This window comes from Leucopleurus acutus (genome assembly GCF_964270905.1).
Source record: "Leucopleurus acutus genome assembly, chromosome: 7".
Taxonomy (NCBI): Eukaryota; Metazoa; Chordata; class Mammalia; order Artiodactyla; family Delphinidae; genus Leucopleurus; species Leucopleurus acutus.
In genome coordinates this window covers 29,807,893-29,831,165 of record NC_139150.1, presented here as the reverse complement: position 1 = coordinate 29,831,165, position 23,273 = coordinate 29,807,893, and positions in this window count along the sequence as shown.

Genomic DNA, 23,273 nt, shown 5'->3' with positions numbered 1-23,273 from the left:
CCAAGAAGGAGGCAGATTTGCTGTGGGGGTCCCTATGATTGGTCTATTGTATGGTGTTTCTAGAACCACCTGATGTGCTATTAGAAGGCTCTGATCAGAAGGAAGCAGAAATTAGAAATAATGCAGTGGCTTCCTTTTAAATATTGATGTCTTTTATTTCATTTTCTTGTCTAATTGCCGAGGCTAGAAACTCCAGCACAATGTCAAAAAGAAGTGATGAAACTGGTTATCCTTATTTTGCTGTGATCTTAGTTTTGATGTAAATATAATGTTAGCTGCATTTTTTAAAATGTAGATACGCTTATCAGGTTGAGGAAGTTTCCTTCAATTCTTAGCTTCTTAAGAGTTTTTATGATGAAAAGGTACTGATCTTGTCAAATTTTTTTTCTGAGTCTATGAAGATAATCATGTAATTCTGTCCTTTATTCATTCCAATACTTTTGAGGAGAGAGGTTATGTTAAATAATTTATAGCTCTTAAAGCGATTAAAAGGCAGAACTACAATTCAAAAGAAAATTACTTTATCTCTGATTCAACCACTTAAATATTTTGTTTGTCTGTTTGATCTTAGGCAGATCCTAAGAATCAAAAGAAGTATAAAATCTCATTTATTCATTCTTTAAATAGATATTTGTAAGCACGTCAAATTATCCAGGCTTGTGCAAAATGCCAGGATGCATAAAAGAAACTAGAGACCCTGGCCTAAACCAATTTATTACCTGTTTTTTTATGGCCTGAGAATCAAAATTGATTATGTTTTTAAATGACTGAAAAAAATCAAAAGAAGTATAGTATTTCATAATAGTTTTAAAATATATGAAATCCAAATTCCAGAGTCCATAAATAACATTTTCTTGGAACACAGTCATTAATTTATGTACTGTCTATGGCTGTCTTGTGCTACAGTGGCAAAGTTTGATAGTTGTGACAGAGATAATGTGGCCCCCAAAACCTAAAATATTTACTACCTGTCCCTTTAGAGAAAGGGTCTGACATGTGACATAGATCACTACAGGCCTTAATTTGAAATAGCCTCAAGGAGAAGACAGCCAAAGAAATACACAATGCAATGTAAATATAGGAATGCCAATGGCATTATCACGATGGCAGATAATAGAACAGAATTATAAAAGAAGGCTACCTAATACTACCTAAAATTGGCAGAACATACCTCAAGAAGACATTTCTTGATCTTAAAGATTGAGAAGAAAGTTCACAATAGAAAATAATTTTGTGGCAGAGAGGTCAGTTAGATCAAGTCATGGAAGTGGGAACTACTGTGGAATAAACAGGAGGTTTATCAGAATTACGAAGTGTTATAAGCAACAAAAAAACAGAAGAAAGAAAAAGTCATGACAGAATTTTGAAATAGATTTGAGAAAAAGTGATATCATGAAAGTATTTTAAATCACTCAAATGAACGTGGATTTCACGTATTTAAACTCTATGATTTTAAATTCACAAATAATGTGACCAGGTACATATCAACAGATTTGAAAGGCACTCTGGTGACTGGATTTATCTGCATAGTAGATTTAATTTGAGTAATGAGTGTTGAAAGCAGGTAAAAGTGGGTTGAGTGATTAATAGGAAGTGAGAAACAATATGGTAAGTGCACTGTAGGATATTCTTTGAGAAAAATTAGATGAGAAATGGGGGAAATTCTGTGACGTTTCCATGGAGTTTTGTGACATTAGAAAAGGATTTTTATGATGGGAAAGATCTGAATATATGTGAAGATATGCATGAGGGTCAGTAGCGTTGGAATGAGTCACTACTGAGAATAGTGAAGTCGTAAGAGAAGGAGCAGTATGCCAGAGAAGACATGAAGAAATTCAATCAAAGACATATGATGCACAGTTTGATCTCAAATATTATGAATCACATGAGACTGTAAGAGTTGCGTGAGAGCATATACAGACCTTATCCAAAAATGAACTCAAAATGGATCTTAGACCTAAGCGTCAAATGTGAAAATCGAATATTGTAGGGCAATGTGTTACCTTGATGCTTAGCTGGGGAAGTGATCTGAGGGTCTGCCTACTCCTGATACAGACTAGCAGCCAGTTCTGTGGTTTTTCAGCCTCTCTTCTCACCCACGCCCTCAGAGATACCTGGGCCTTAGATTCCTGGTGATCTGGGTCTGTATTTATGCTCTACCAAGGAGTCTGGGGAAGGACCAGAGATAAGTGCCTGTATTCAATCCACCAAGTTGACTAGATTCATTGGTCTCATTCCAAACACAGATGTGAACTTGCAAGACCTTCGAGTTTAAAGGCAGAATAGAAGTTTTCTTCCTCCAATTCTACTTCACCTTCTTTTCTTTCCTCCTTTCCCTCCTTTATTTTCCTTACACATATTTGTAAAACAAAGGAAGCTACAGCCATTAAAATTTTTTTAATAAAACTTTTTAAAGGACGTGGGATCCAGAGAATTGGCGAAGCAACACAAACAAAGACTAAAGGAATCCCTGGTATACTGTAAAGGGAGATCTCAAATTGATAACTTGGCAGCAGGCCTGAAACGTGGACAGCCCAGGTTGGCGCTCTGGGAGACATCTCATCATGAAACTGAAAGAATATCTAAGGTATCTGTGCTGACTCAAAGAAATTCATACAACCGGGCAAGAATGTAGAGGTCAATTAGTCCTAAGTACATAGACAACTAGGTAAACAGCAAAACAAGACAATTATTATCTCCAAGAGCAACAAAAGATTATGTAGGAATGATGAAATATTACATGACTCAAGCCTGAGCATTGATCCAAACAAAACTATATGTCTAAAGCAGGATAAGGGGGACTGGAAGCATGTACATGGAATCAGGGCAAAGAATCATTTGGAAGCAAGCACAATTTTCATCTTCCATAGTGGAGGCCAAAATTAATGCTAGAAACTGAAGAACTGGGAGGTAGCAATATAAGCATGTTGGAGATACAGAGGGGAAAAGGAAAATATTTATGAGTTCAAACATTTAAAAGTGATGGCCTCAGGGCAGGAGAAAATGGGGAAGACTTTTTAAAAAAAACAACAATCTTGTTAGAAATGTTTGACTCCTTAAATGTATATGCCTGTATAGCTTTGATAAAAATAAAAATTAAATATATAAAAAATATCAAAGCATAAGAGGAAAAAAAGGGGGGCCAAGAAGAGTACAAGATTTGGAATCATGACATTCAGAAATGGTTGTATAAACTCAGGGTTTTTAAGTTTAAATGTGCACACACAGACACACACACACACCTCGGCACACATTAAGGCTGATTTCAGTTGTTTTGCCTTCAGTTGTTCAGTTATTCTATATATCTAGTGGGTGCAGAATCAGAACCAACAATAAAGTTACACGGACAGTGAGGTCAGCTGTGCCAGAAAGAAATTTCTCATAACTACCTGAAAGTAGAGTTAACTGTCTCAGGAAGCAGTGAGTTCTCCGCTGACGGAGGTATTTCAGCAGAGCCTGAACAAAACCACTTAGTGGACGTCATACCCTCGTAGGCTGGAATATAGGCCTCTAAGTCCCCACCAGCTGGGGGATTCTGTAAAGGATTCCAGGTAATCATCTCCTTTGAATTAGTACCTTCTGAAGTGGGACTAGAAACACCGGTAGGTGAAGCAGCTTAGGTACTTAGGCCACATGCGCTTCTTCCTTCTACCCCACCTCCACCTCCTTTTAGCTTTCGATTGATTTTTCATTTCAGAAGTCTTAAATATATTTACATTTCATTAAAAATATTTTATATAATATGTTGCAAGCAGATGAGATATAAATACTTAAAGAGCAGAAAAGAAAATGCATGTCTGAGTGGGAGAAAACTGGAGGAGAAACGAGAAGATGGTGTGGTGGGTGGTAAGAAATGAAGAATCCACTCTGGGTCCTGTGGTTCGGCGGCAGTGGGACATTAAACAGGTCACAGTGCCCAGTTAGGTAAGGGAGCTTGGGGCCATGGCGAGAGCACCTGGGCTTCCTGACAGGGTGAAAGGGCAGAGATCTGTGGCTCAGTCACTAGATGCAGACGAACTGCAAGAGAGCCACCTGAGATTAGAGAACAACAGCAAAGGGACACTTCATTTGTTCTACTTTAAATAAAGTTTCTAGAACCTTGTTCTATCAAAGAACAAAAATAATACCTCAGCTTAAATGTTGCTTATTTCAAAGTGGAAATTAAAATATTAAACACATAATAGGTCCCATCTTTTTTATGGGACCACCTCAAGAGTCACTATGACTTGTCTATAAACCAGAGAAGCTTTATTTTCTACTCAAGGACAGTATTTTTTCTTTCTCTCTGTGTAATAAAATAATGTCATGACTACAGGGATAATCTCAAAATTTACTGAACTCCATCCTTACCAGTTAAGAGTAGACATAGGTCAAATAATGTCTATGCTGCCTCAGGGCACTTTAGCATTTCTAGTTCCTAGTTTTAAAACTTATTTTAGAATCTACCAAGAAATTATCAGCACTTTGTACCTTGTAAACCATGTGATTTTGGGCTACTTAAGAAACAGAGACTCAGGTGAGCCCCGACACTCTGTGGACGCCCCTCTGCCTTCTCTCCCTTAAAAGACTGCACACTTCTAGAGGGAAAGTCTCCTTCTTGGTTGAATCCAGTACTTAGCATCCTGAGCAGTGCACTGGTCTGTAAGCTGAACCGAACCAAAGCATGTGACTGGCCTGGAATTTTCTCTTTATTCTACCAACATTCTTGATTCTCTTACTTTTTTTCTTTTCAGTGCCTTCCCCTCACCCTGAGTACCAGTCACAGGCACGGGTCACTGCTGCAGGCTGCTCTTCACCCTTCTGGCCGCACTTTGAACAAAGTAAGTCGGATTTGTAGCTCTACCCACACTGCTCCCAGGCAGGCACTGAGAAGATGGGCCAGAAGAGCTTTCACTGTACATCCTGCACTGTGGGCCCGTTATAAAAAAGAAAGAAGAGGGGCACAGGTGGCAGCAGGGAAGATAAACCTTCATTCTTATAAATCTACTGACCAATGCTGACTACCTAGCATACTTGGGTGTTTATGAGACCCAGAGGACTCCAGCTTATGATGTGCTCTTTTTTTTTCCTGACCGCCTAGTATTAATGTATTCACCAAGAATTCATTATAATGTGGGAACACATGCTAACAAAGTCAGGTTCAAAATCACCAGAATTAACTTAAAACATATCTAAAAGTGGCTTATTTTAATTTTTAGGTTCATTCCCATTTCCCTCCATTGACAGGTTGTATATGTTTTAACAGTAATTCTGACAAGTATCATTATCATCATAAACTAAAATTCTAGTCTCTGAATACCCCACGTTCCCACCACATATATTCAACCAACATTTACTGAGGATCTATTATTTGCTTAGCCCCTGTAATACTATTGCTGTCCTCAGTTCTTCCACCAACAAAAGATAGTCGGCGTTCAATCGCCAGGTCCCATCTCTAGACGTCCATTTGGAGTGCTGAGCAATAACGACAACTAGGAGAAGAAAACCCAAAGTGCAGAAGGCTGCTTCCCTCTCTTGCTGCTGGCCCGGGTGGCCCCAGAGCAGTTCTGTTCTGAAGTTTCTAAGGCTAAGGATCCTTTTGTAAAACACTTACCCTTACCAACTTCTTAAATATCTCATGCTACAAATCTGAGCAACGATTCAATTGAAAGCCTTTTAAATTACAATATAATAGAGTGACTTGAAATTTATTTACATTACTTTGTCAATATTGTTTAAAAAAACACTTGAAGGTTGTGATGTGCTCAAACTCAGTTTCAAATCTGCGGATCACTTCCTACTAAGGGTCACCTGATCAACAACATTCTTGTTACCACACACTTTTGTTCTCACTTAAGAGCGGGCAATTGAGAAGGAATATTTCCAGCACTTTTTCTCAAAGTGTGTTCTGTAGGAGAACAGCTCCTCAAGATGTATTGAAAAAATTTTAGAGATTCAGATGCAGGTAAACAAAGTGAAATTTTTTCCCAGGGTGTGGGGATGTGGAGTGTGGGACGATAAGCCTTTAATATACTGATATGCACTGGGGCCCCACAAATGGGGGAGTATGGAATGAGCAAGAACTTCCCAAACTTTTCTGACCTCAGAACCCTTTTCTTGGGGGACCATTTTTAGCCCTGGCAGTACGGGAATACAAACTTGGGAAAACCCTGCTTACAGTATCCTTACGTAAGTAACATTTGTGTCCTTTAATGAGCTGGCATATGGAGCATCAGCTACAGAGCAGAGAGCCTGTTGAGTAGCAGGTCACGAGGAAGTGTTCCTTCCCCCCAGGAGGCTCCCTACTCTGTTCACCTGTCACTACCACAACAGAAACATCTGCTTCCACTTGGTTTTGGTTTACTTCCTCAGACTAAACCACAGACCTTTAAAAATTATCACCAAAACTAGAATTCCATTCAGTTTTAAAATCACGTGTCTCATTAAAATATTATTTCCATAACTGAAGTCTGCTTCAACCACCAATGTCTATTCCAAAATGTTTTCCTGATGTAAGAGTATGGTTAGTTGAAAATGTATTTAATATGCTAGACTTTAAAAGCTGATGTTTTTAAAACTGTCTTCCAACACTTGATGTTTTTAAAATTGCCATGAAAATACAAATCACATGCAAAATAGATTTGTAAAAAAACTCCAGGGTCTAGGAAGCAAGGTACAAAACTCTCTTAAATATGCTGAGTTTTTAAAGTGTACAGACAGACCTCAGACATATTGTAGGTTCAGTTCCAGACCACCACAATAAAATGAGTATAATGAGTATCAAAGTAAAGCGACTCGCACAAATTTTTTGGTTTCCCAGTTCATATAAAAGTGATGTTTACACTATACTGTAGTCTATCAAGTGTACAATAGTATTATGTATTAAAAAACAGTGTGCATACCTTTATTAAAAATACTTTACTGTTAACAGTGCTAACCATCATCTGAGCATTTAGCGAGCTGTAATCGTTTTGCTGGTGGAGCACCTTGCCTTGATGTTGATGGCTGCTGACAGGTCAGGTGGGGTGACTGTGGCAATTCCATAAAATAAGACAACAGTGAAGTTTTCTATATCAATTGGTTTTCCTTTCATGAACAATTTCTCTGTAGCATGCAATGCCATTTGACAGCATTTTACTTGAAGAACTTCTTTCAAAATTGGGGTCAATCCTCTCAAACCCTGTTGCTGCTTTATCAACTAAGTTTATGTAATATTCTAAATAAATTGCTATCATTTAAACAATTTTCACAGGTTCTTCACCAACGAGTAGATTCCACCTCAAGAAACCATGTTCTTTGCTCATTCATAAGGAGCAACTCTTCATCCATTAAAGTTTTACAATGAGATTGCAGCAGTTCAGTCACATCTTTAGGCTGCACTTCTAATTTCTAGTTCTCTTGCTATTTCCACCACATCTGCAGTTACTTCCTTCACTTAAGTCTTGAACCGCTCAAAGTCATCCATGAGGGTTGGAATCGACTTCCTCCAAATCCTGTTAATGTCAATATTTTGACCTCTTGCCATGAATCAGAAATTGTCTTAATGGCATCTAGAATGGTGAATACTTTCTAGAAGGTTTTCAATTGAGTTTTCCCAGATCCATCAGAGGAATCATATCTATGGCAACTATAGCCTTACAAAATGTATTTCTTAAACAATAAGACTTGAAAGTCAAAATTACTCCTTGATCCATAGGCTGCAGAATGGATATAGTGTTAGCAGGCATGAAAACAACATTGTTTTCATTGTTCATCTCCATCAGAGCTCTTGGGTGACCAGGTGCATTTAAATGAGCAGTAAAATTTTGAAAGGAATCTTTTTTTCTGAGCAGTAGGACAGGGGGCTTCAAATATTCAGTAAACCATGCTATAAAGAGGTGTGCTATCATCTAGGCTTTGTTGTTCCATTTATAGAGTACAGGCAGAGTAGATTTAGCATAGTTCTTAAGGGCCTTAGGATTTTGGGAATAATAAATGAGCATTGGCTTCAACTAAAAGTCACCAGCTGAATTATCTCCCTGATAAGAGAGTCAGCTTGTCTTTTGAAGCTTTGAAGCCAGGAATTGACTCCTCCTAACTATGAAAGCCCTAGACGGCTTCTTCTTCTAATACAAGGCTGTTTTATTTACCTTGCAAATCTGTTGTTTGGTGTAACCACCTTCATTAATTATCTTAACTAGACCTTGTGGATAACTTGCTGCAGCTTTTACACCAGCACCTGCTGTTTGATTTTGTACTTTTATGTTATGGAGATGGCTTCCTTCCTTAAGTCTCATAAATCAACCTCAGTTAGTTCCAAACATCTCTTCTGCAGCTTCATTACCTCTCTCAGCCTTCACAGCATTGAAGACAGTCAGGGCCTTGCTCTGGATTAGGCTTTGGCTTAAAGGAATGTTGTGGCTCATTTGATCTTTTACCAATATCACTAAAACCTCCATATTATCAATACGTCTGTTTCACTTTCCTACCATTCACATGTTCACTGGAGTAACACTTTTAATTTCCCTCTAGAAATTTTCCTTTGCATTTACAGCATGGCTAACTGTTTGACACAAGAGGCCTAGTTTTGGGGTTTTTCTGGTTTTGTTTTTTTTGCGGTACACGGGCCTCTCACTGTTGTGGCCTCTCCCGTTGCGGAGCACAAGCTCCGGATGCACAGGCTCAGCGGCCATGGCTCACGGGCCTAGCCACTCCGCGGCATGTGGGATCTTCCCGGACCGGGGCACAAACCCGCGTCCCCTGCATTGGAAGGCAGATTCTCAACCACTGCGCCACGAGGGAAGCCCAAGAGGCCTAGTTTTTGACCTATCTTGGGTTTCAACCTGCCTTCCTCACTAAGCTTAATCATTTCTAGCTTTTGATGTAAGGTGAGAGATGTATGATTCTTCCTTTCAGGTGAACACTTAGAGGCTTTCTACGGTCATTAATTGGCTTATTTTCAATATTGTTGTTTTTCAAAGAATAGGGAGGCCCAAAGAGAGGAAGAGAGGTGGGAGAACAGCTCATCAGTGAAGCAGTCAGAACACAGACAACATTCATTAAGTTCTCAGTCTTACTTGAACATGGTTCATGGAACCCCAAAACAATTACAATAGAAACATCAAATATCACTGACCACAGATCACCATAGCAAATATAAATAATAATGAAAAGGTTTGAAATATTGTGAGAATTACCAAAATGTGACACAGAGACATGAAATAAGCAAATGCTGTTGGCAAATGCCACTGATAGACTTGCTCGATATGGGGTTGCCACAAACCTTCAGTTTGTAAAAAATGCAATATCTGCAAATCCCAATAAAGCAAAGTGCAACGAACAAAGTTATGCCTGTAATAAAAAACCTCCCAGCAAAGCAGAGCTCAGTGATGCTTCAGGCTCCACTGGAGAAATCTACTGAACATTTAAAGATGAATTAATACCGATTTTTCTCAAACTCTTGCAAAAAAAATTGAAAAGGAGGAAACATTTGCAAATGCATTTTAAGACCCAGCACTATACTGAAAACAAAACTAGAAACTAAACAAAGATACTATTAGAAAATTACAGACCAATATCCTTGATGAATATTGATGTAAAAATCTTCAACAAAATGCTAGCAAACTGCTTTAAAACAGTACATTAAAACCATTATACACTATGGCCAAATGGGATTTATTCCTGTGATGCAAGATTGACTAAGCATACAAAAAATCAGTGTAATATACCATGTTAACAGAAGGGAAACACACACACACACACACACAATTAACTCAAATGATGCAGAAAGAGCATTTGACAAAATCCAACATACTTTCACAATAAAAACACCAAAGAAACTAGAAATAGAAGAAACTTCTTTAAAAAAACAAAGGCAATATATGAATAGCCCACAGCTAACATCATACTCAACGGTGGAAAACTGGAAGCTTTTCCACTAAGATCAGGAACAAGATAAGATTTCCTGCTTTTCCCCTTTCTATTCAACATAATACTGGAAGTACTAGCCAAAGCAATTAGGCAAAAATAAGGAATAAAATACATCCAAATCAGAAAGGGAGTAGTAAAATTACGTCTGTTCATAGATGACATGATCTTATCTATAGAAAATATCAAACACTGTACACACACACCAAAAAAAAAACCTGTTAGAACTAATAAACAAATTCAGCCAATTTGCAAGATATAAAATCAACACACAAAAATCAGTTGTGTTTCTACACACTAATAATGAACAATCTCAAAAGGAAATTAAGAAAACATTACCACTGACAATAGCATCAAAAATAATAAAATATTTAGGAATAAACTTAACCAAGGAGGGAGAAGACTTGTATGCTGAAAACTATAAAATGTTCCTGAAAGAAATTAAAGAAGACACAAATAAATGGAAAAAATCCCATGTTCATGGATTGGAAGATTTAATGTTGTTAAAATGCCCAGACTACCCAAAGCAATCTACAAATTCAATGCAATTCTTATCAAAATCCCAGTGGCAGTTTTTGCAGAAGTAGAAACAAATCTTAAAGTCCATTCGAAATTTCAAAGGACCCCAAATAGGCAAAACAGTCTTGAGAAAGAAAAACAAAGCTTACAGGTCCTGACTTCAAATCATACTTCCTGATATCAAAACATATTACAAAGCTAGAGTAATCAAAACACAGTATGTCACTGGTATAAAAGCAGACATAAAGACCAATGGAAGAGAAATAAGCTCTCATGAATATGATCAAATGATCTTTGATAAGGGTGCTAAGGCTACATAATGGGGAAAGGATGGTCTCTTCAACAAATGATGTTAGGAAAGTTGGATATCCCCATGGAAGAAAACGAAATTGGACCTTTGTCTTACACCATACACAAAAATCAATTCAAAATGGATTAGAGAATTAAATGTAAAACGTTAAACAATAAAATTATTAGAAGAAAGCATAGGTTAAATCTTCTAGACATTGGATTTTGCAATGTTTTCTTTGATATGACACCAAAAGTGCAGGCAACAAAAGTGAAAATAGACATGGAAGATTACATCAAATTAAAGAGCTTCTGCACAGCAAAGGAAATTATCAACAGAGTGAAAAGGCACCTACAGAATGGGAGAAAATACTTGCAAACTGTACATCTGCTAAGGAGTCAATATCCAAAATATAAACTCATGGCATCTCCCCACAACTAGGGTGCCTGCTGGATACTGGTGGGGGACCTCGACACCCAAGGAGATGGGAGGAAACCCAGAGCAACTGGGTAGGATGAGGTGGGAGTGAGGGGGGAAGAGAAGTGGAGGCTGGATAGCAGTGGTGCACCTGAGAGGTGGCTGGGATGGAGGAGAGGTTCCCATGCCTGAAGGGACCCTCGGGGGGCTCAGGGGATGAGGGGGAGCATACCTAGCATCTCCCCTGCCCATTTGGGCCCTGGGAAGCCTGCAGGGCTCCCAGGCTAGTTCCTCTGCCCTCTAAGGACCCTTCCAGGCCGCTTTGGTTCTAGGGGGGTAGGAGGGAGGCAGGGGAGAAAGGAGAGGCAGGTGGGAGGGGCCCGCCAAGACAAGAGGATCAGGGGAGGGTGACAGGTGTTTCCCCCACCCACTCAGGCCCCAGGAGGCCTGCTGGGCTCCCAGGCCTGGTCCTCCATTCTCTGGGGCCCCCTCCAGCCTCATGGGTCCTAGAGGTTGGCAGGGAAGGAGGAGGGGGTAGATGAGGAGGATGGTAGGGAAGGACCCTCCAAGACCGGAGGATCAGGGGAGCATGGTGGGCATTTCCCCCATCCACTCGGTCCTGGGAAGCCTGCTGGGATCCCAGGCTGAGTCCCCCGCCCTCCAAGGACCCCTCTGGGCCACGTGGGTCCTAGAAGCATAGGCGGGAGGCAGGGGAACAAGAGGAGAGGCGGGCAGGAGGGGCCCTCTGGGATCAGGGGATGAGGGGAGGTGCAGCAGGCATTTCCCCCCACCCACTTGTGCCCCAGGAAGCCTGCTGGGCTCCCAGGCCTGGTCCTCTGCCCTGTAAGGCCCCCTCCAGCTGTGAGGGTCCTAGGGGTGTAGAAGGGAGGGAGGGAGTAAGAGGAGGAGAGGTGGACAGGGGGGACCAGCCAGGGCTGGGGGAATGAGGGGAGGTGCTGCGAGCCTTTCCCTCACCCACTCAGACCCGGGAAGCCTGTTGGGCTTCCGGGTCTGGTCCCCTGCCTTCCAGGGTCCCCTTCGGCCATGTGGGTCCCAGGGGCATGGGGAGGGGGGAGAAGAAGAAGAGAGGCCAATGGGGAGGGGCTCTCTAGGATCGGAGGATCAGGGGGAATGCACCTAGTGTTTCCCTCACCCACTCAGGCCCAGTGAGCCTCCTGGGGTCCTGGACCTGGTCCTCTGCCCTCCAAGGCCAGAGACACGCCTGGGCCCCTCCTGCTGCATTGAGCCTAAGCCCCACCTCCACCCCGAAGGGCCTTTTCCTGCCCTGTGGGTCCTAAGCATAAGCCCCACCTACCACCCACCACTGCCTAAGCCTCATTCCCCACAGCCAAGACCTTTTCTGTTTTTTTTTTTTCCTTTTCTCCTGTTTTTTACTATTGTGATTCTGCTTTACCTTCTGGTTGTTGTTTCATATATATTTTTATTTTTTAATTCTTTCTAACATACCTATTAGTTTTATAATCTAATTTTATTTTTTACTATTTATTATTGTTCTCCTTTTTTACTTTTCTTTTCTTTTTTTTTTTTTTTTTTGCCACCCCACGCAGCTTGCGGGATCTTGGTTCATGAGCCAGGGGTCAGGCCAGAGTTCCTATGGTGGGAGCTCTGAGTATGAACCACTGGACTAACAGAGAATCTGAGACCCCAGGGAATATTCATCAGAGTGAAGTCTCCTGGAGGTCCTCATCTCAACACCAAGACCCAGCTCTACCAAATAGCCTACAAACTCCAGTACGTGAAGCACCCAGCCAAACAACCAGTAAAACAAGAACACAATACCACACATCAAAAAATATATATATATGAGATGACAAAAAAATATATCACAGATGAAGGAGCAAGATAAAAACCTGCAAGACCAAATAAATGAAGAGGAAATAGGCAACCTACCTGAAAAAGAATTCAAGGAAATGATAGTAAAGATGATCCAGAATCTCAGAAATACAATGGAGACACGGATTGAGAAAATACAAGAAATGTTTAACAAAGATCTAGAATAACTGAAGTACAAACAAACAGAGATGAACAACACAATAACTGAAATGAAATATACACTTGAAGGAATCAATAACAATAACATTGGCAGAAGAACGAATAAGTGAGCTGGAAGACAGAATGGGGGAAATAACTGGATAAAGAGGGGATAAAGAGAAAAGAATTGAAGACAATCCCAGAGACCTCTGGGACAACACTAAATGCACCAACATTTGAATGATAGGGATCCCAGAAGAAGAGAAAAAGAAAGGATCTGAGAAAATATTTGAAGAGATTAGAGTTGAAAACTTCCCTAACATGGGAAAGGGAGGAGTCAATCGACTCCAGGAAGTGCAGAGCATCCCATACAGGTAAACTCCAAAGACAAATACGCCAAGACACGTATTAATCAAACTAACAAAAATTAAATACAAAAAAAAATGTTAAAAGCAGCAAGGGAAAAGCAACAAATAATATACAAAGGAATCCCCATAAGGTTATCAGCTGATTTTTCAGCAGAAACTCTGCAGGCCAGAAGGGAGTGGCAGGATATACTTAAGGTGATGAAAGAGAAAAACCTACAACCAAAATTACTCTACCCAGCAAGGATCTCATTCAGATTTGATGGAGAAATCAAAAGCTTTTTGGACAAGCAAAAGCTAAGAGAATTTAGCACCACCAAACCAGTTTTACAACAGATGACAAAGGAACTTTTCTAGGTGGAAGAAACAAGAGAAGAAAAAGACCCACAAAAACAAACCCAAAACAATTAAGAAAATGGTAACAGGAACACACATATCGATAATAACGTTGAATGTAAATGGATTAAATGCTCCACCAAACGACACAGACTGGCTGAATGGATACCAAAACAAGACCCATATATAAGCTGTCTACAAGAGACCCACTTCAGGCCTGGGAACACATACAGACTGAAAGTGAAGGGATGGAAAAAGATATTCCACACAAATGGAAATCAAAAGAAAGCTGGAGTAGCAATACTTGTATCAGATAAAATAGACTTTAAAATAAAGACTGTTACAAGAGATAAGGAAGGACACTGCATAATGATCAATGGATCAATCCAAGGAGAAAATAACAATTGTAAATATTTATGCACCCAATATAGGAGCAGCTCAATACATAAGGCAAATGCTAAAAGCTATAAAAGGGGAAATTGAGAGTAACACAATAAAAGTAGGGGACTTTAACACCCCACTTACACCAATAAATAGATCATCCAAACAGAAAATTAATAAGGAAACACAAGCTTTAAATGACATGATAGAGCAAATATATTTAATTGATATTTATAGAACATTCGACACAAAAGTGGCAGAATACGTTTTCTTCTCAACTGCACATGGAACATTCTCCAGGACAGATCACATCTTGGGTCACAAATCAAGCCTCAGTAAATTTAAGAAAATTGAAATAGTATTAAGTATCTTTTCTGACCACAATGCTATGAGATTGGAAATCAATTACAGGAAAAAAAAAACTGTAAAACACACAAATACATGGAGGCTAAACAGTTCACAACTAAATAACCAAGAGATCACTGAAGAAATCAAAGAAGAAATTAAAAAATACATAGAAACAAATGACAATGAAAACACGATGACCCAAAACCTATGGGATGCAGCAAAAGGAGGTCTAAGAGGGAAGTTTATAGCAATTCAATCTCACCTCAAGAAACAAGAAAAATCTCAAATAAACAATTTAACCTTACACCTAAAGCAAACAGAGAAAGAAGAACAAAGATAACCCAAAGTCAATAGAAGGAAAGGAATCATAAAGATCAGAGCAGAAATAAATGAAATAGAAATGAAGAAATCAGTAGCAAAGATCAATAAAACTAAAGTTGGTTCTTTAAGAAGATAAAAAAAAATTGATAAAGCTTTAGCCAGACTCATCAAGAAAAGAAGAGAGAGGACGCAATCAGTAAAATTAGAAATGAAAAAGGAGAAACAACAAATGACACTGCAGAAATACAAAGAATTGTAAGGGACTTCTACAAACAAGCATAGCCAATAAAGTGGACAACCATAAAGAACAAATTCTTGGAAAGGTACAATTTTTCAAGACTGAACCAGGAAGAATTAGAAAATATAAACAGACCTATCACAAGTAATGAAATTGAAACTGTAATGAAAAATCTTCCAACAAACAAAAGTCCAGGACCAGATGGCTTCACAGGTGAATTCTATCAAACATTTAGAGAAGAGCTAACACCTATCCTTCTCAAAATCTTCCACAAAATGGCAGAGGGAGGAACACTCTCAAATGCATTCTGCGAAGCCACCATCACCCTGATACCAAAACCAGACAAAGATACCACACAAAAAAAGAAAATTACAGACCAATATCACTAATGACCATAGATGCCAAAATCCTCAACAAAATACTAGCAAACAGAATCCAACAACACATTAAAAGGATCGTACACCATAATCAAGTGGGGTTTATCCCAGGAATGCAAGGATTCCTCAGCATACGCAAATCAATCAAGGTGATACACCATATTAACAAATAAAGGAATAAAAAACACATGATCATCTCAATAGATGCAGAAAATGCTTTTGACAAAATTCAGCACCCATTTATGATAAAAACTCTCCAGAAAATGGGCATAGAGGGAACCTACCTCAACATAAGAAAGGCCATATATGACAAACTCACAGCAAACAACATACTCAATGGTGAAAAACTGAAAGCATTTCCAATAAGATCAGGAACAAGATTAGTAAGTCCATTCTCGTCACTCTTACCCAACATAGTTTTGGAAGTCCTAGCCATGGCAATCAGAGAAGAAAAGGAAATAAAATGAATACAAATTGGAAAAGAAGAAGTAAAACTGTCACTGTTTGCAGATGACAAGATACTATACATAGAAAACCCTAAAGATGCCACCAGACACCTACTAGAACTAATCAATGAATTGGTAAGTTTGCAGGATACAAAATTAATGCACAGAAATCTCTGGTATTCCTATACACTAACAACAAAAAATCAGAAGGAAAAATCAAGGAAACAATGCCATTTACCATCACAACACAAAGAATAAAATACCTAGGAATAAACCTACCTAAGGAGGCAAAAGACATGTACTTAGAAAACTTTAAAACACTGATGAAAGAAATCAAAGATGACATAAACAGATGGATAAATATACCATGTTCTTGGATTGGAAGAATAACTATTGTTTAAATGACTGTACTACTCAAAGCAATCTACAGATTCAGTGCAATCCCTATCAAACTGCCAATGGCATTCTTCACAGAATTAAAACAAAAAAATTTACAATTTGTATGGAAACACAAAAGACCCCAAATAGCCAAAGCACTCTTGAGAAAGAAAAATGGAGCTGGAGGAATCAGGCTCCCCAACTTCAAACTATACTACAAATCTACAGTAATCAAGACAGTATGGTACTGGCACAAAAGCAGAAATATAAATAAATGGTACAGGATAGAAACCCCAGAGATAAACCCACGCACATATGGTCACCTAATCTATGACAAAGGAGGCAAGAACATACAATGGAGAAAAGACATCCTCTTCAATAAGTGGTGCTGGGAAAACTGGGCAGCTACATGTAAAAGAATGAAATTAGAACATTACCTAACACTATACACAAAAATAAACTCAGAATGGATTAAAGACCTAAATATAATACAGGACACTGTAAAACTCTTAGAGGAAAACATAGGAAAAACACTCCTGAACATAAACACAGCAAGATCTTTTTGAGCCACCTCCTAGAGTAATGAAAATGAAAACAAAAATAAACAAATGGGACCTAATAAAACTTAAAAGCTTTTGCACAGCAAAAGAAACCATAAACAAGATGAAAAGACAACACTCAGAATGAGAGAAAATATTTGCAAGTGAAGCAGCGGACAAAGAATTAATCTCCAAAATATACAAACAGCTCATGTCGCTCAATACCAAAAAAACAAATAACCCAGTTTAAAAATGGGTGGAAGACCTAAATAGACATTTCACCAAAGAAGACATACAGATGGCCAAGAGGCACATGAAAAGATGCTCAACATCCCTAATTATTAGAGACATGCAAATCAAACTACAATGAGGTATCACCTCAAACCAGTCAGAATGGCCATCATCAAAAAATCTACAAACAATAAATGCTGGAGAGGGTCTGGAGAAAAGGGAACCCTCTTGCACTGTTGCTGGGAATGTAAATTGATACAGCCACTATGGAGAATAGTATGGAGGTTCCTTAAAAAACTAAAAACAGAACTACCGTATGCCCCAGCAAGCCCACTACTGGGCATATACGCTGAGAAAACCATAATACAAAAGGACACATGTACCCCAATATTCATTGCAGCACTATTTACAATAGCCAGGACATGGAAACAACCTAAATGTCCATCGACAGATGAATGGATAAAAAAGATGTGGTTCATGTATACAATGGAATATTACTCAGCCACAGAAAGGAACGAAATTGGGTCATTTGTAGAGATGTGGATGGACCTAGAGTCTGTCATACAGAATGACGTAAGACAGAAAGAGAAAAACAAATATCATATATTCTGCATATATTTAGAATCTAGAAAAATGGTACAGATGAACCTATTTTCATGTCAGGAATAGAGATGTAGACATAGAGAACGGACATGTGGACATGGGGGGAAAGGGGAGGGTGGGACAAACTGGGAGATTAGGTTTGAGGTAAATATACTACCATGTGTAAAATAGATAGCTAGTGGGAACCTGCTGTATAGCACAGGGAGCTCAGCTCGGTGCTCTGTGATGACCTAGATCAGGGTGGGGAAAGTGGGGAAGGAGGTCCAAGAGGGACAGTATACAGGTATACCTATAGCTGATTCACTTCATTGTACAGCAGAAACTAACACAACGTTGTAAAGCAATTTTACTGCAATAAAAAAAAAAACTGACAAAGACAAAACAAAATCATACATTAAATATTTATATATATAAACATGCAATTCAACAGAAAAATAAAAGCCTGATTTAAAAATTGTCAAAAAACCTAAATAGATGATTAAATAGATGACTATGAAAAGAAAATGTAAAATAGTCAAGCCATCAAGCATATGAAACAATGCTCAGTGTCACTAATCATCAGTGCAATGCAGATTAAAACTACAATGAGATATCATCTCACATCCTTAGAATGGCCACTATTAAAAAAACAAAAATTACAAGTGTTGGTGTGAATGTGGAGCAATAGGAACTCTGATGCATTACTGGTGGGAATGTAAAATGGTCTGAAATATCACACACATAAAAGGAAGAATTAATATAATTTGACATATCAGCTTAAATGAAATGTAACTTCAAAAAGGAACCACTCCCTCCCGTGCCCAATTTTACTTATAATATATAACAATTATTAGATGAATCGTAAGCATTCAATAACTGCTTAAATTTGCAGTTGCTACTTTCACAACACCTTCCATCTCCCCATAATTATTGCAGCATTTAAAAACATAAACCAAGATTTTGACTACCCACATCTATATAAGCACATTGATTACTTCTGTATTTGGAATATGTAATGCAAACATACTTGGCTTAGTTGAAAATAATTATATTTTAACCAATTTTTTAAGATGCACAGAAGTAGGGTACAGAATTTTGATTGTTTAAAAATTTATATGTGGTTGTAGATAATTTCAAATGAAGTTTAAAAAGTTTTTAGCTGGTTGAGAATAAGTTTTATCCTAATTTTTTATGACACTTAATTTGAACTAATCTTTTCTTTGTAGAATTTAATTCCTGAACAAGTTCTTGATTAGAGCAATCCAAGAACTGATGAATAAATTTAACATTAATATATGCTTAAAAACATATCTCTTCTTGAATAGGTTGCAAATAAAGTATTCTTAAAATTGAGCAGGAATTTTATTTTTTAAGAAAAGTCCAAGATTATGACAATATGGAGAGGGAAAATGTTCTAATTTACTGATGAAATCAAATATTTGGTTTAAAATTTGGGACTGAATGTAGTACCTGAATACTTACACTTTAGCAGGTTAAGAAAAATAAATCTGAAAAACCTAGATATTTCAGTGGTGAGTATTTGTGTGTACAACAGTATGATTATTAACGCTTATGATGTCAAATCTGTTACTATTTCTTTCTATATTACTTAAATAGGAGAAGCTTGCTGAAGTGTTACGCAAGTGCATAGACTTATGTGAGTCAACCAACTGCTAAATAATTTAAAGTAACATTCACAGCCTTCTAAAAATATAGGTATCCAGCCACCCAGGAGATTAGCCTATAGCTGAGAGCCTCTGTGACATGCTGTGATTATGACCAGCTCTGCTGCAAAGGGGTTGATGTGGAAATGCAACTGAGTATGATCTTTCTTTTGCCAAAGAAAAGGAATTCTCGTGTCTTGTTCTTTTCAGATTTCTGGTCAGAAAATCTGGAACTGATTTTATTTGGTACCAGCAGATGATTCTTATTGTACCACAGAGAGTGGGCAGCCTAAAAAACTGAAGGTTTGCTTCTAAAATACTTGCTATTATTGTTTCTTATAAGGTGCTGTAGTTCAAAGAATATGTTTCTTTGCAATAATATCAGTCCAAAACCAACCAACCGACTGACCACACACACACACACATAAATTAAGCTCTATAATTAAAAAAAATTGAAGCTGTGATACAATCTGTCCCTAGATTAACGTAAACTCACAGAATTTAGAAAGAATTCACCATTTCCCCCTTTTTTATGGGGTTTTCACTCACCCTTTTTTACAGGGTAATTTTTTATTGCAGGTCTCTCCTAGTGCTGCCTAGCGAAAAACCTATCCCCAACCTAACAGATTACAAACACACACACAGCTGTTTCAACACTTTTCACAGTGAAAGGCTCTCTGACAAGATACCAGAAGATCAAGAAAGACTACAATGTTTTAACTGCTGGGCCTTAAGGACAATTCTGGTTGCATTGAAATCTCAGTGTCAAGTGCAACAAGCGTTCCCTGCTTATATTTTCCCCTTTATTCAATTAGTAAAGAGATCATAACAAGTAACTTGTTCTTCTAATTTTCCTTTCACTATCCCTCATCCAAATGAAACTATGGTAATGCCAAAATGAGTTATTTCCATAATTAGCTATAGGGATTTACGTAAGTTGCTTAACCTATAAATGACTTCATATCTCAATTGTAATTGGAGGACTGTGTGTCCACCCAGTAAGGTTGTTGTGATGATGGCATAAACCAGACTGGATGCACAGAACGTGCACATTTAAGCAAAAGCACTTCACAACTGCAATCACCTAAAGGAACTATATGATGGCAGAGAGGTACACAGATAGATAAAATTATCAGAATTAAAAAAATACCTTCCATATCTTTAAAATTATCATTTTTATGATAGCTAAAGATATGTTTTCTGAGACTTTTTTGGAAATTTTGAAGTTTAACTAACCATGACGTTTCTGTTTTAAACCTTAGAAGAAAATAACTGGATATGAGAAGCAGAAATGAACACACAAGGAACATCCTAAACAAAACTGATTTTATCACATCAACATATGTGACTGCAATACAAACGTTTTCTATCACAGGAAAATGTGTTTGATCAGTCATATCAATATAGCCTCACACCTCTAGCAACACTTATTATTAAACAGTTAAACCTAATTTAATTTCTCTATTGACACCAATCTCTAAACACGAAGCTAGGGCCAAGGTCAATTCTTTGTAAAATGAGAAAGAGCCCACTGTAAGTTCAGACTTCAAACACATCTTTGTGTGATCCTGTATAAATCATGAATCCATGAATAAATAAGACTTTGGGTTAAAGTTACACAAAAGGTAGAGGAAAAAAAATTATTTTGAGTTTGTTTATAGACTTTTAGTTTCAAGAATTCAGACAAGGGCTTCCCTGGTGGCGCAGTGGTTGAGAGTCCGCCTGCCGATGCAGGGGACACGGGTTCGTGCCCCGGTCCGGGAAGATCCCACATGCCGCGGAGCGGCTGGGCCCGTGAGCCATGGCCGCTGAGCCTGCGCGTCCGGAGCCTGTGCTCCACAACGGGAGAGGCCACAAGAGTGAGAGGCCCGCGTACCGCAAAAAAAAAAAAAAAGAATTCAGACAAGTTTTAGATATAAAATACACATGTAATTTATAACAATTACATGTAGTAAAATATTTTAAGCATAGACCAAGAGAGGCGATAACATGAAGCTAAAGAAATTGGAATTTATTTAGTAACGATGAGCATTCAGAGATATTTTCATTGGATAGGGAAACTTCCATCTGAGTCTTTTTCCATTTTTATAAGAAATGACACATATTTACAACCAAGTAGCTTCTTCAATCTGCTTTCTGCTCGTGGATAACTGGATTGCCAAGGATCTCTTTATATTTGAACTGTCCTTGCATGTTTTAGTAAATGCTGATAAAATTCCTTTAAACAGGAATTCTGTTTTTCAAATTATACAGTTCTTTTATTTCATTTTTTTCTGTTTTATTTACTTTATTTATAGTTCATTTCTATTTATTGTATTTTAGGCAAAAAGAGTAGTTAGTTGGAAATTTCAGAATTTCTTAGAAAATCACTTATCCAGATCTGAGATCATTAGGTACCCTTCTAATTTTCCTGTTAGTGGAGGCAAAAATGTTACTAACCATTCTGCAAGGATACTGAAACCAAGGCTAGTTATCAGTGAGATCCATTAAACTATAACTTGCTTGATAAATGATGAACTGTAATCTGCATTCATGGATCAAGCTCACTGTTATTGTTGTTACAGAAACTTTGCATGTCCTCCAAGCATCACTAGCTTAAACAATAAGATGTCTGCCCAAGTTGTTTTTCAGGAACTTGGGGTCAGCTGTGTCCAGTTTGAGCTCAAGCCTGTTAAGACTGGTCAAGACCACCAACCCTCTAACTGGGCATGCTGGAGGGTCTACCCAGTGATCTTTTAACTTCAGAGGGCCAAAAACTCCACCCTCAGAACATGCTTACACAGCCATTTTCTGAACATGCTTCCCATGGAGAAGCATGTAGCTTCCTTGTGCCTGCACAGAACAACAGTTACCTCACCTTTTTCTTGTCTCCAATCACCTTTCCCCACGCTCCCCATGCCTCAGACAACCCTACGTATCCCATAAATATCCCCAGTCCCTTGTCTTTGCACGGGCAGATTTGAGGTTTGTTCTCCTCTCTCCTTGCCCAGCTGCCTTGTGAATAAAACTTTTCTCTGCTGAGAACCTAAAGGTCTCAGTGTTTGACTTGCTGTGCATTGGGCAAATGAAACTGGTTTGGTAACTGTAAAACATGTGCAGTTTTTTCCAATCTCCAGTAACATAATCCTCACTATTATTCACTTAAGAGTTTGATCAAGGCTCTTCCATTCCTTCTGCCTTAACTTGATGCCAAAGCCAAAGACACATTTTTTTTTTATAGTATCACCCCTTTTCCAATACTAAATTTTATTCTGGTTATCTATTGCTATATAACAAACTACTCCAAAACTAAATGGTTTAAGAGAACAATGATTTGTTTTGATTTACATGTTTTTAAATCTCATATTTCTAGTTAAGAATTTGAGCAATTATTCTTTTCCCACTAGAGTCACTCAGTTTTAATCAGATTGGTAAAAATAGAATGCTAATACAATTAAATTAATCTAGCATGTATGAACTCAATATAAATAATATTAAATAAGTAATTAAGCATGTCCAAGGAATGTTTTATTAATCATTGCTAAACAATGACTACCTGCTCATAATATTTTACCCTTTAGTCTCAGTTTAGTAATGTAAATGGTTGGTTAAGAACATGGACTTTGCATTCACATAAACCTAGATTTGATTCCTAGCTCTGCAATAAACTGGCAGTGTAATTTCTGATGATGTATTAAGATTTTCAGGGCTTACTTTCCTCTTCTAGAAAATGGAAATGATAACACAATATCCAGGGTCATTTCAAAAGTTAAACGAGATTTTTTTATGCAAAGCACTTAATACCGTATCTAGCACTAGTGTCTACTCAATGTCTAAATAAACATCTGTTTTTAGAGATAAATCCTTATTCTCTCAGGACAGGTTATATCTAGAATTTACCAAGTGGCTTTAGGCCTTTTATGGTTGCTGTTATCAAAAGTGCAAGACTGGTTAGGTAAGGTAAATGAAGAAAAGTTTCATTACGA